Source organism: Mustela erminea, chromosome 12 (assembly GCF_009829155.1).
Source record: "Mustela erminea isolate mMusErm1 chromosome 12, mMusErm1.Pri, whole genome shotgun sequence".
Lineage (NCBI taxonomy): Eukaryota > Metazoa > Chordata > Mammalia > Carnivora > Mustelidae > Mustela > Mustela erminea.
In genome coordinates, this window is record NC_045625.1 from 54,211,278 (window position 1) to 54,222,386 (window position 11,109).

At 34.7% G+C, this 11,109-nt stretch overlaps 1 long non-coding RNA gene across 1 annotated transcript in view; it reads right to left on the bottom strand.

Moving 5' to 3' along the window:
* Nucleotides 1-10,842, bottom strand: part of LOC116571121 — a 15,575-nt gene extending 4,733 nt beyond the window's left edge. Inside the window, exons 1-2 of the long non-coding RNA XR_004277718.1 lie at nucleotides 10,643-10,842; nucleotides 9,805-9,946 (exon numbers count right to left, since the gene is read on the bottom strand). This is a non-coding gene — a long non-coding RNA (uncharacterized LOC116571121). The remainder of the gene's footprint in view (nucleotides 1-9,804; nucleotides 9,947-10,642) is intronic.
* Nucleotides 10,843-11,109: the final 267 nt, after the last annotated feature.

The window sequence follows — 11,109 nt, forward strand, 5'->3', positions numbered from 1 at the left end:
GAACTATATCTAAAATACTAATGAACTCCCTTCATGACTCAGTAAATTTCTTAATGTAAGCCCTACACATTTCTTGATGCCTCTGTGTAAGTATTTGATATCAGTTGTTGATTTTGTAAATATTCTTTTTTTCCCATTGTAGCTTTCTACCTGGCTTTTTATGAGAGAGGGGGAACCCATTGCTATTGTCATTGTTTATTTTGAATCTAACTACTTTTTTGGATTTTCTAACTAGTTCTTACAGTTTTCAGTTGACTCTGTTGGATATTCTATGCAGACGATATAAGCATCTACAAGATAAATATATATATATTTTTACTTTTCTTAGTAATAGCCGTTATTTCTGTTTGTCTATGTTATCTAAAACAGTGGTTCTAAAAATTCTTCCTTACAAATTCCACAAAGTCAATTGATTTTTATAAAATGTTTCTGCTAACTTTTGCAAAACTCTTGTATCTTTTGTCAACCTATGTGCAACTGATGAATGAACATTCTGATGAGAGTGTTGGTTGGCAATTTTTTTATATGTTAATGTGACAGATGAAAGTTTAAAATGAAGATATACTTTGAAATTTCACTTGGTTGTCAACAACATGACGGACTTTCTTGCTGAATTATGTAAGTTTTCTAAATCTGGAAGAATTTCTCTTAATTTTTTTGCTTTTTACAGTGTAATGACTAATTTCATGATATATATTTAATCTGAAATATTAACATTTTCTCCATCATTTTTATTGAATAAGTTTGACATAAAATGTTATGTAAATTTAGGTGTGTTCAATATGTAACTTTAATACATTTATATTTAATATGCATATATTATAATATGATTGACATTATAGTAATATTTATCACATTATATAACTATACTACCATATGGTTGTCTATATTCTACTGTGTATTAGTCTTTAAGGTTTATTTACTAGTAATTACTAATTTTGCACCTTTAAACAACATCTGTCTCTTGACCTGTCCTCCATCCTCAAATCTCTGGTAATCATCATTTTATTCTTCCTTTTTTTAATTTGATTTTTTAGATATCACATATTAAGTGATAGCATACAATATTTTTCTTTCTCTGTCTGACTTACCTCACTTAGCATAATGTGCTCAAGGTCCATCCATGTTGTTGCACAGGGCAGAATATTGTTCTTTCTCATAGCTGAATCATTTTCCATTGTGCAATATGTAACATGTCTTTTTTAACCGTCTCTTGACAGGTATTTAGGTTGTTTCCAGATCTTGGCTATTGTGAACAATGCTGCAATAAGCATGAAAGTGTCTCCAAAATCTTGTTTCCATTTCTTTTGAGTATATACCCAGAAGTGGAATTGCTGGATCATATGATAAACCTATTTTTAATTTTTTGAGGAAACTCCATACTGTTTTCCATACTGGTTGCACCGGTTTACATTTCCACAAACAGTGTGTAAAAGTTCCCTTTTCACTACATTCTCACCAGCGCATGTCTCTTGTCTTCTTGATGGTAGCCATTATAACACGTGCAAGTTACAGTGCCTTGTGGTTTTGATTTACATTTTTCTGATAATAAGTGATGTTGAGCATCTTTTCATGTGCTCCTTGGCCATTTTGATGTCCTCTTGGGAAAAATGTCTGTTTGGTTCAGAAGACTGCCCATTTTTAAATAAATTTAATAAATTGTGTTTTTTTTGTTATTAAGTTGTATGACATCTTTATATATTTTGAAAATTAACTCCTTACCCTTTATGTGGTTTACAAAATAATATCTCCCATTTGTAGTTGTCTTTTCATTTTGTTGACTGTTTACTTTGTTGTGCAGAAGCTTTTGAGTTTGATGTACTTTCATTTGTTGGTTTTTGCTTTGGTTGTTTGTGCTTTTGGTGTTATGTTCAAAAAATCATTGCCAAGACCAGTATTGAGAAATTTCTTCCCTACGTTTTCTTCTAGAAGTTTTATGCATCAGGTCTTACATTTAAGTCTTTGATTCAAGTTGATTTTTGTGAGTGGTATGAGATTAGGAGTACAGTTTCCTTGTTCTGCATGTGTTTCTGCAATTTCCCCAGCACCATTTATTGAAGAGACTGGTCTTTCCGCATTGAGTGTCTCCATCACTTTCTAATATCTAGGTCAGAAGTCAGCAAACTATGGCAGACAGGCTAAATCCAACCCAATCCTTATTTTTATAAATAAAGTTTTATTGGAACACAGCCACCCCCATTTGTTTATGTGTCATCTGTGACAATGGCAGATACCATAGTGATATTATGGCCTTCAAAGTCTAAAATATTTACTGTTTGGCCCTTTGCAGGGAAAGTCTGCCAGCCCTTGACCTAGACAAATAATAAAGCAACAAATCAAATCCTGATTTTTTAGTATTTGTAAACTTCAGTGCTGTACATATTCAGTCATGACCGATTATGAGTTACTGATGTGGGGTCACTGAAGGAGGAGTTGGGAAGAGATATGCAGCAGATATTCCACCATACAATTAGCTGTAACAGCCTTAAAGCTGATAATGGTAACATGCAGCAAAATATTTAGAAAGCAATGCATTTTAAATATTTACTATCTTTGATTTTAATATACTTTAATTGCAATCTATTTATAGATTTTATTTTTAACTGTGGCTGTATTCAATAACTGGCTCATGGAATTCCTGACATTTTAATGATTGGTTTCAGCTAAAAAAATCCCCACTCCTAGAATTTCTGATTCAGTAGGAATGGAGAGAGGTCTGAGAACTTTTATTTCTAAAATGTTCCCAGGTGAGACTAATGCTGCTGGTGTGGGAATCAACTTGGAGATCCACATCAGTATTTCCTTAGGCAATAGCAGGATCAGTATTTGTTTGAGGTGGGTATTTTAAAATGTGTTAAAAAATTAATCACATTTCTACTTTGCTGGAAAATTTTTTATTGTTGTTCCTGTTAATTTGAAATTGATGTTGGGGTTTATCAATTGCCTATTGCTTTTCTTATGAGATGATTTATCTTTTCTTTTTCTGATCTACTTATACAACATTTCTGTTAATACACTTCTGATTTTGCAAAACCATCTTCATTGCTGATATTATTTATAATCGTAATAGTTTTTAAAATTTTGTTATCAAACTCAATTTTATTTAGGATTTTCCTTCCATAATCATAATCGAGATTGTTCTTGTTACTTCGTTTGTTTTTAATTCTCATGAGATTTTATTTTTAAGATCATACTGGGTTTTCAAAATTAATTTTAAAACTTACCATCTGTTTCTATGAGCTAAGGTAGAAGTTTATTCAGTATAGAAATGACCTGTTTCTTGAAAATAAGGAAAGTCTCATCGGAAGACACATCTGGTTTAGAGACATTTGAGAGGTAATTCTTTGTAATATTTTCATTTTATTCTAGGTGGTTTTTCTGTTCACACTATACCTATTTGGACTTAATTTGAATAAGTCATTTTCTTATGTAATTGATAATGTCATCATGATTTTCAATATTTTTAAAGAACTCTGAATCTGCTCTTATTTTTAGTCTTGTCTTCCTAATTTTATAAATTTAGCATCTTTCTTTTTTCCCTTGGCTGGATTTGCTATTTTGTAAATTTTGTTTTTTTCCTTTAAAAAGAAAATCTCATCGATTTTTTTTTCTATTTTCTAATTTGTTTCTACTTTTCTTTTTGTATTCCCTTGTTAAAATTTTTCTTGGGTTTAGTTTCTGGTATTTTTTGTTAAATCACTTGGATGGGAGCTTAATTTAATTTTGGTTATTTAGTTCTTTAAAAATTGGAAAACATATAGATCTGAACTGACCCATGAACACAGTTTGACTGTTTTCATTTGTTTTGATAAATAATATCATTTTTGTTCTTTTTTATTATATGAAATTTTAATATTCCTTTATTCTAACAGTATTAAAAATGTTTTATAAAGTTCCAGTGTTTGGAATTGTGGGTATGAGTAGAAAGTGTACAGTGGGTGAGTGAAGCAATGAAAGAACTTCAGATTGGTTAACATCTCAGTGTTCATTTTATAGATTTGTTTAATAAGATTTAGAAGATGTGGTTTTAATATTTATTCCTTTTGATATTTATTGAGGCTTTCTTTTTGACCTAATAACTTTGATTTTCCAAACTGAACACTTGAAATTGTGTAAGTTTGAAGTATGCTATAGTCAATATACTTAGATCTGGTTAATTATAGTAACTAAATTATCTCTAGCTACCTTGTTTGTATTGACTTTATCAATTGAAATTTTAAAAAATTTTCAAAATTCTTCACAATTTGTGTCAATTTCTCCTTGTATTTATAATCATTTTATATAATATTTTATTCCTTGTTTTTCTCTAATTAAAAAGGTTTATTTGTGGTAGGGATGATATCATCATGAACTGTATCTTCAATAAATATATTACTTTTTGTCTTTCTAATGTTTCTGTTTAACATGTGTTTGTACAGTCTACATTTTTAACTTTTTCTGTGTTATTTCGGTATGAGTCTTATCTATAATATTGGATTTAAATAACATAAATGAAGAGTCTTTGGCTTTCAATATGGGAATTTATATAATTTATATATTTATTAAATCTCTAAAGGGTTGAGAAAATTTGCAAAAATCATTGGTTTATTCCCAATGACATTTTAATCAAGTTATCATGAAATCCAAGAAATATATTGTATAAAAAGTATACTCTTTTGAGCCAGGCAATCAGAGAGTAACATCTTTACCATTTGCTAATTCCAAACCCTTGTGAATATTATTCTAACAATCTCAGTTTTCAATCTATGAAATGGCTCTTCTATCTCATAGTACTGCTATAGGAGAAAATGTACCAATTATGTACCAGTAATACACCACGCTTTAAGAAGAGTATGTTGCACTTGGTAGATATTTCCCCTGGAGCAGGCTACGTAGCTTAGTCAAGTTCATAATTCTGATTTTTTGCATCATGCCTGGCATGGAAAATAAACTCAAAAGCTGTTGCTGAGTGAATGCTTATGTTGACAAACTTGTTGGTCACAATGCCTTTGACTCTCTAAAAACAAAGGAAGAGATTCACCAGATGGTCCCACCCCTGGGGATGAAGGCCCCAGCCGTCCTTTCCTGGCAACAGAGATTGGGCAATGGCAAGGGTTTAAGACTTCTCCGACTGCTCTGATATACCAGCTCCAGGGCCAGACCTGGCTAGAACATGAGTTCCCAAACAGCAGAAACCAAGTGGTGACTAATGCTTGTGTCCAATTATAATCCCAATTCCTGTTGGTGCTATGGAGTCGGTGCTCAGTAAATGTTAAATGAATGGGAAAGACCTTGTGTATCAAAGCAGATGTTTCTTTGTCCTGTGCTAAATTATTTCAGCTGAACTTGGATTTCAAGGTGCAGCTGTAGTAGAAATGCTTAGGCGCTCTGACAGTGTCTCACCTTACCTTTCTGCTGATCCTTTTTATTCTCATCCTCAGGCTTTTTGCCAGACAGTTGCTTGGGGTGAGTAGTCAGTGATAGGTTGCTCTAGGGCTAGCGTCATGCCTGGGGGCTCCCCTGTGTGCAGTGATCTTGGTAGGACGGGAACAAAGCTCTCAAGCTGCTACAGCTCACTCAGCCTGAGTGGCACAGACTGGAAGTATAGTAAAGTTAATGTTCCCTCAACCAATGGGGGATGGAGGCAGAGGACAAATCCCCAGATTCATGGCTTTTGGAGGATAAATCTGAAGTGCATTCTATATGGTTCCTCAAAGGATTCCCCAATAGAATTAAGTCCCAGTTGTCCTTAGTGGTAATCAGGTCAATAATACATTCTTTAGTGGGCTTTTTTCCTTCTCATCTTACTCTTTCGCTTTTCTCCCTGATTGCTGGGAGTACTCCTCATGCAAATTATTTGTACCAAGGATCTTTTCTCGATTTTGGCTTTTGGGAAAAGCAAAACTAAGTTGGAATACAATACTATCGCTTTGCCTACAACCCCACACTGCCTAGCACCAGCACCCCACAGGACACAGCATTGAGAAGGAACATATGTTGCATGTTCTTTTTTTTTTTTTTTCTCATTGTTTTGTTCCTGCCAGAAAGAACCCCTAAGTCATTACTGAGAGAAATCCATGGAATTCTGTAAAACAGTTTTACTGTCTAGACGTTTTACTTTAAATTTAGTCATATCAACACTCATGAGGAAATAAGACTATGCAGACCAGTGTGGTTCCCTCCCTTTTGTTAAAGGGCTTGACCCTCCTATCAGTGTGATGGCCAACATTTCCAGCATCCTGTTGACACAGCTTCATTACTCTGCAGCCTCAGGAGTGAAGATAACAGAGAAGTTCTGAGCAATGAGAGTAAAGAAAACCTCAAGAGCTCGAAGCCTTGAATTGCAACTGGTCAGCTAAGTAGACCATGTAAAAATGCAATAGTAATATTTTCCACCACCACCACACCCCGCATGGGAGGGAGACATTTTAGACTGTTGTTTTTATTAGGTTCTCTGATATGATTGTCCTTCAACTCTTAATCGACTCAGGGTCAGTTCTACAAAGCAGAGATAGTTCAAGAACATGTAAGAGAATGAATTTCTAAAGAAGAAAACTCCTCTTTTTTAATTTTATGGCATCATCTGATATTAACTGGTTTTTGAAAAGTTCTGCTGTTTGAATAACTTAGTTTTTGTTGTTGTGGCTTTTTTTTTCCCCCAACCAAAAACACACTATATGTGCTATAAAAGAAAGAAAAAAAAGAAACACACTATATGTGCTATAAAAGAAAGAAAAAACTAATCATTCAATTCTGATAAGTTTTTTTGTTTGTTTGTTTGTTTTTTAGTATCGTTAATGATAATGTCTAGTCAGAGAGTATCCTAAGAAAAATTTAAACTGTGTACCATGTTTGGCTGAACATAAAACATTTTATTTTCCATAGTCAGCCTGGAATACCTTTCACTGAATTGAATTTCAAGAGTTTTATTAGCCAGTTATTAAATACAGCCATTATTAAAAATTAAATTGCATAAACTTACAATTTAAAAAGTATACAGGGACACCTGGGTGGCTCAGTCAGTTAAGCATTAGATTCTTGATTTTGGCTAAGGTCATGATTTCAGAGTAGTGAAATCCATCCCTGCACTGGGCTCCATGCTCGGCGGGGAGTCTGGTTCTCCCTTTCTCTCTTCCTCCAGCCTGTTTGCACTTCTCTCTCCCCCTCCCCCTCACTCTCTTTCTAAAATTAAATAAATAAATCTTTAAATAAGTAAATAAATAAATACACCAAAACCAAAGTAATAAATACCCCAAAGTTATCACTTCCTCATTGTTTTACTGTGTCTTGTTATTATTTAGGCTGTTGAGGTCATTTACTTCTGTTGCATCTGTAACCTGGAAACATTATATTATGCATAGTTGCTATTACATCAGAATGGAACAGAATGATTGAATCTCTGGTATTCAAAACCTGTTACTCAGTTCAGCAAGGGAGTGTGTCACTGGCAGTCATGGCAAGTTTTGACCTGCATCTTCATCACTTCACTTTTGTCTTACTCATTGATATAAACCTAAGTGAAAATATCAACCAGCATTTATGTTGACCTTATTCTCATTTATCAGTTGCACTCATATGTCAGCTATAGATAGTAGAGTTAAGCAAAATTCAATCAATCCCCTCCTTGAGAATCAGTTGGTTCTATGGAAATTACAATAAAGGGTGTAGTGTATTTAATTGTTATGTGTCAATTGTGTGCTAAGCAGACTTGGTATCTGTAAAATTTATAATAAACTTATGAATGTATATACTTTTTTTCTGGAGGGCCGGTTGTTAAACATCTACCAGCACAGTACTATATACACGGGTCAAGAAGCAGGATGGAGAAAATCTTGCAAGATTATTACGTGTGTGCCTTTATTTCCAAGTGCCCTGAAGTTCTTAATTCAGATTTTACTTTACTCTAAAATTACTTTTTGCTATAACATTTCTCTTTTTTATTTTTAAGCAGTGGAGTTAAGCATAATCATGAACTCCTCAATTTTTTTCTTGAAATTTCTAAAAATTTTACTTCCCTTTTAAAAATCGAAGTATAGTTGACACACAATATTATTTGAGTTCAGGTATACAACATGATGGTTCCACATTTATGAACAGTACAAAATTATCATCACACAATGTCTAGTTACTGCTACTACATGAACTTCTAAAAGTTTAGAAAACTGAAGCAAGTGGTAAAACAAACAAAGAAACTTCACTATAATGCACTTCATTATATTTTAAATATAACTTCTAGATTTTGATTGCTTATATAAACTTACTTTCATTCTTCAAGAATATGTTCTACCTGTGAAATTGAATGACTTGGGTTGGGTGAAATTTATCGTATCTTTTCTCATTAAAATTAGTAATTTTTTTTCCAGTTAATATCTTTCCATTGAGAGACAGGATTTCTTAAGAAGATTAAAGGCCAATAGTGAGTTGAAGGTATATATTAAAACTATAGACTCACTTGTCCTCCTGTCTGAGAGTCTTCTGATGCGTAGGGCTGAGCTTTGGCAAACCAGTTTCTCTGGTTCAGGAGTAAGTGTTAAACGGCCTGGGGTTAGTGGGGTGCCTAGAGGCCACACTTGAGGATGGCCTTAAAGAATTCACAGGGCTAAGATCTACAAACATAAAGTGTTACTGGCCTTACAGGCAGGTTGAACATCCTGTCCTTGTATGGGAACATCTCTTCCCAGTTCCTGGAGAATTCCAGGATATTCACCTCTCGGCCCTTAGATGAATATTCAGTGAGAATTTGCTTGAGCACAGCATTATGCTAGATGCCACTGGGGCACATTATTAACTATTTTTCCCCCCCTAGGAGTTTTAACTAGCTTCATTTAGGTCTCAAGATAATCATATCTGACTCAATAGTAAAGTAAGGCAGGTGACGTAAGAAATTGACATAATGTTATAAACTCATTCCATAAAACAATATTTGCTATTTGAGATGACTGAAAGGCTGATTGGAATTTTTTGTGGGGAGGTTTCAATAGGATTACTTAGCTAAGTACCAGAGGCCTAGGAGATGTAAGGCATATCCCCTGACCTCAAAGAGCTTCACAGGATGTAGAGAAAACAGAAAGGTGAAAAGTTAACAGCAATACCATATTCTTAATTCTTGCAGTCAAAGGTAGTATGTTAATTCTGATTTTTTTAAGGTAGTGTTCATATAAATTGACCATTTAAATCATCCTAACGTGCACAATTCAATGGCATTTAGTACATTCACAATATTGTACAATCATCACCACTCTTTTGTTCTAGAATTTTTTATCCCAAAAGCCAACTGTATCCCAGTTAAGCAGTCACTCCCTATCCCTCCTCCACCCAGTCTCTGGAAGCCACTAGTCCACTTTTTCTCTCCATGGATTTAAGGCTGGTTGGATTTCCATTCTACACAAAGAACTGTTCCAGGAGCAGAAGGCACGAGTTCCAATCCCTAGGACACTTTTTACTAGCTGGGTGAAATTGAAAAAGACAGTTTGCCTTTTTGAAGTTCAGGTTCTTTATCTATGAAATATCCATAATAAAACCTGATTTCTCGAAGGCATAGGGCACGACTAAGTGATCTATAGTTTGGTCTAAGCTCTAAGCTTTATGATTATGTAATTTTATGGTATTTGTGAAAACCATGGATCATTGCTTCGCAACACACTAAAGTTTTATTTTGTTTGTAACTTTAGTAGTTAAACTATGGCAGGCCATCACAGCCTGCATTTAAACAAATATACTGCCATGCTTGCATCACTCCAGAGTACAGAGGAAAAAAGTAACCCTCCATAGTGACCAAAAATTTTTTCTGGAAGTACTATTTTTTTGTGTGTTGTGAAGACTTACATTCATCATACCATGACACGGAGAGAGCAAGTAATTTGTCATTTTTCTCCTGACATTTTTCACTCCACTAGAATGATAACCTGTAGGATTCTGTATGCTGATCTGTGGTTTGATCTGTTCCTCCATGACTGAAGGATTACTCCTAGGGATATAACCAAAGAGAAATGAGTGGAAACATAAACAGTTCATGATGTGTCAAAGTAAGAGTCACAGAATTTCAGATACATAAGAAAACATCCAAACAAAGAGAAATAGCAACACAGGGGGAAGATCCACTGTCTCTTTTCTATCATTTTGGTTTGGTTTGAGGCAGGATGCTGATTTCCTGGCCAATTTGAATACAGTTGTGATACGCACTATATCAACTGTTCTTTTATAATCACTCAATTATCCATTTCTTGTCGTTTACTGACTTTCACAGTACTATGGCTCCCCAAAATGGTGGAAGGGAACCCTCATGGACTGATGGTCTCTCCCAAATGCACGTTTAGAATGGGGGGCCTTTAAACTAGGTTTAAAGCTGGAGAATGACCTACAGCTGAACTTCTCAAATTATAAAAGTTTTAAAGCTTTTTTAAATGTGCTAAACATTAGCCAAATGCAGAGGACCTGGTCAGGAAGGCCTTCTGGTGACTGATTCAAAGAAAAAAACAGTTATCTACAAATAGTGGAAGGAACATCTGGGTCCCATGGACTCCATCTCTCCTGTAAGCCCCCTTTTCTGTTCCTTGCCCCCTGCCTCCCCTCCTCCTATCTGCATATTGTCAGGGTTTCGACTATGCCGCAATGGACCTAAAGGGCCTACACAGGGCTGAAACCAGAAGCCCCCACCACTTACCAACATCCCTTATGATGAAGTCATAGAATCCAGACATTTTAGCTTGTGTCTTCTCAGATGCTTGTGACCCTCTGTGATTTCAAATTATGAGGAGCTTTCCATGAAAATAAACCAGCATGAAGCCCTTGGGTTATTAGTTTTGCCTGGACTGAGTATTGCAAAGAGCATAACTCTCCTTCTTTGAAAGGAAAACTCATGAAAGAAAGTTGTTGTAAGATTCTGGGTGTTCATTAAAGACACGTAAAAAGTCAAAGAGAGCCTCAATTTAAACTAAGCTGAGTAATTTAAGAAAATGTGTCCATAGCATAAAGCTACACATATGGATTGTCCTTATTCACTAACAGCTGTGTAGGATTTGCTGTTTCTTCCATGTTTTATGTGATGATAGTGGATGCCGGCTCTTAGCTTCCAACACTGATTGCTATTCAGGGACTGGGATTCTGGATCTGCTCCAATCATGTGGAATC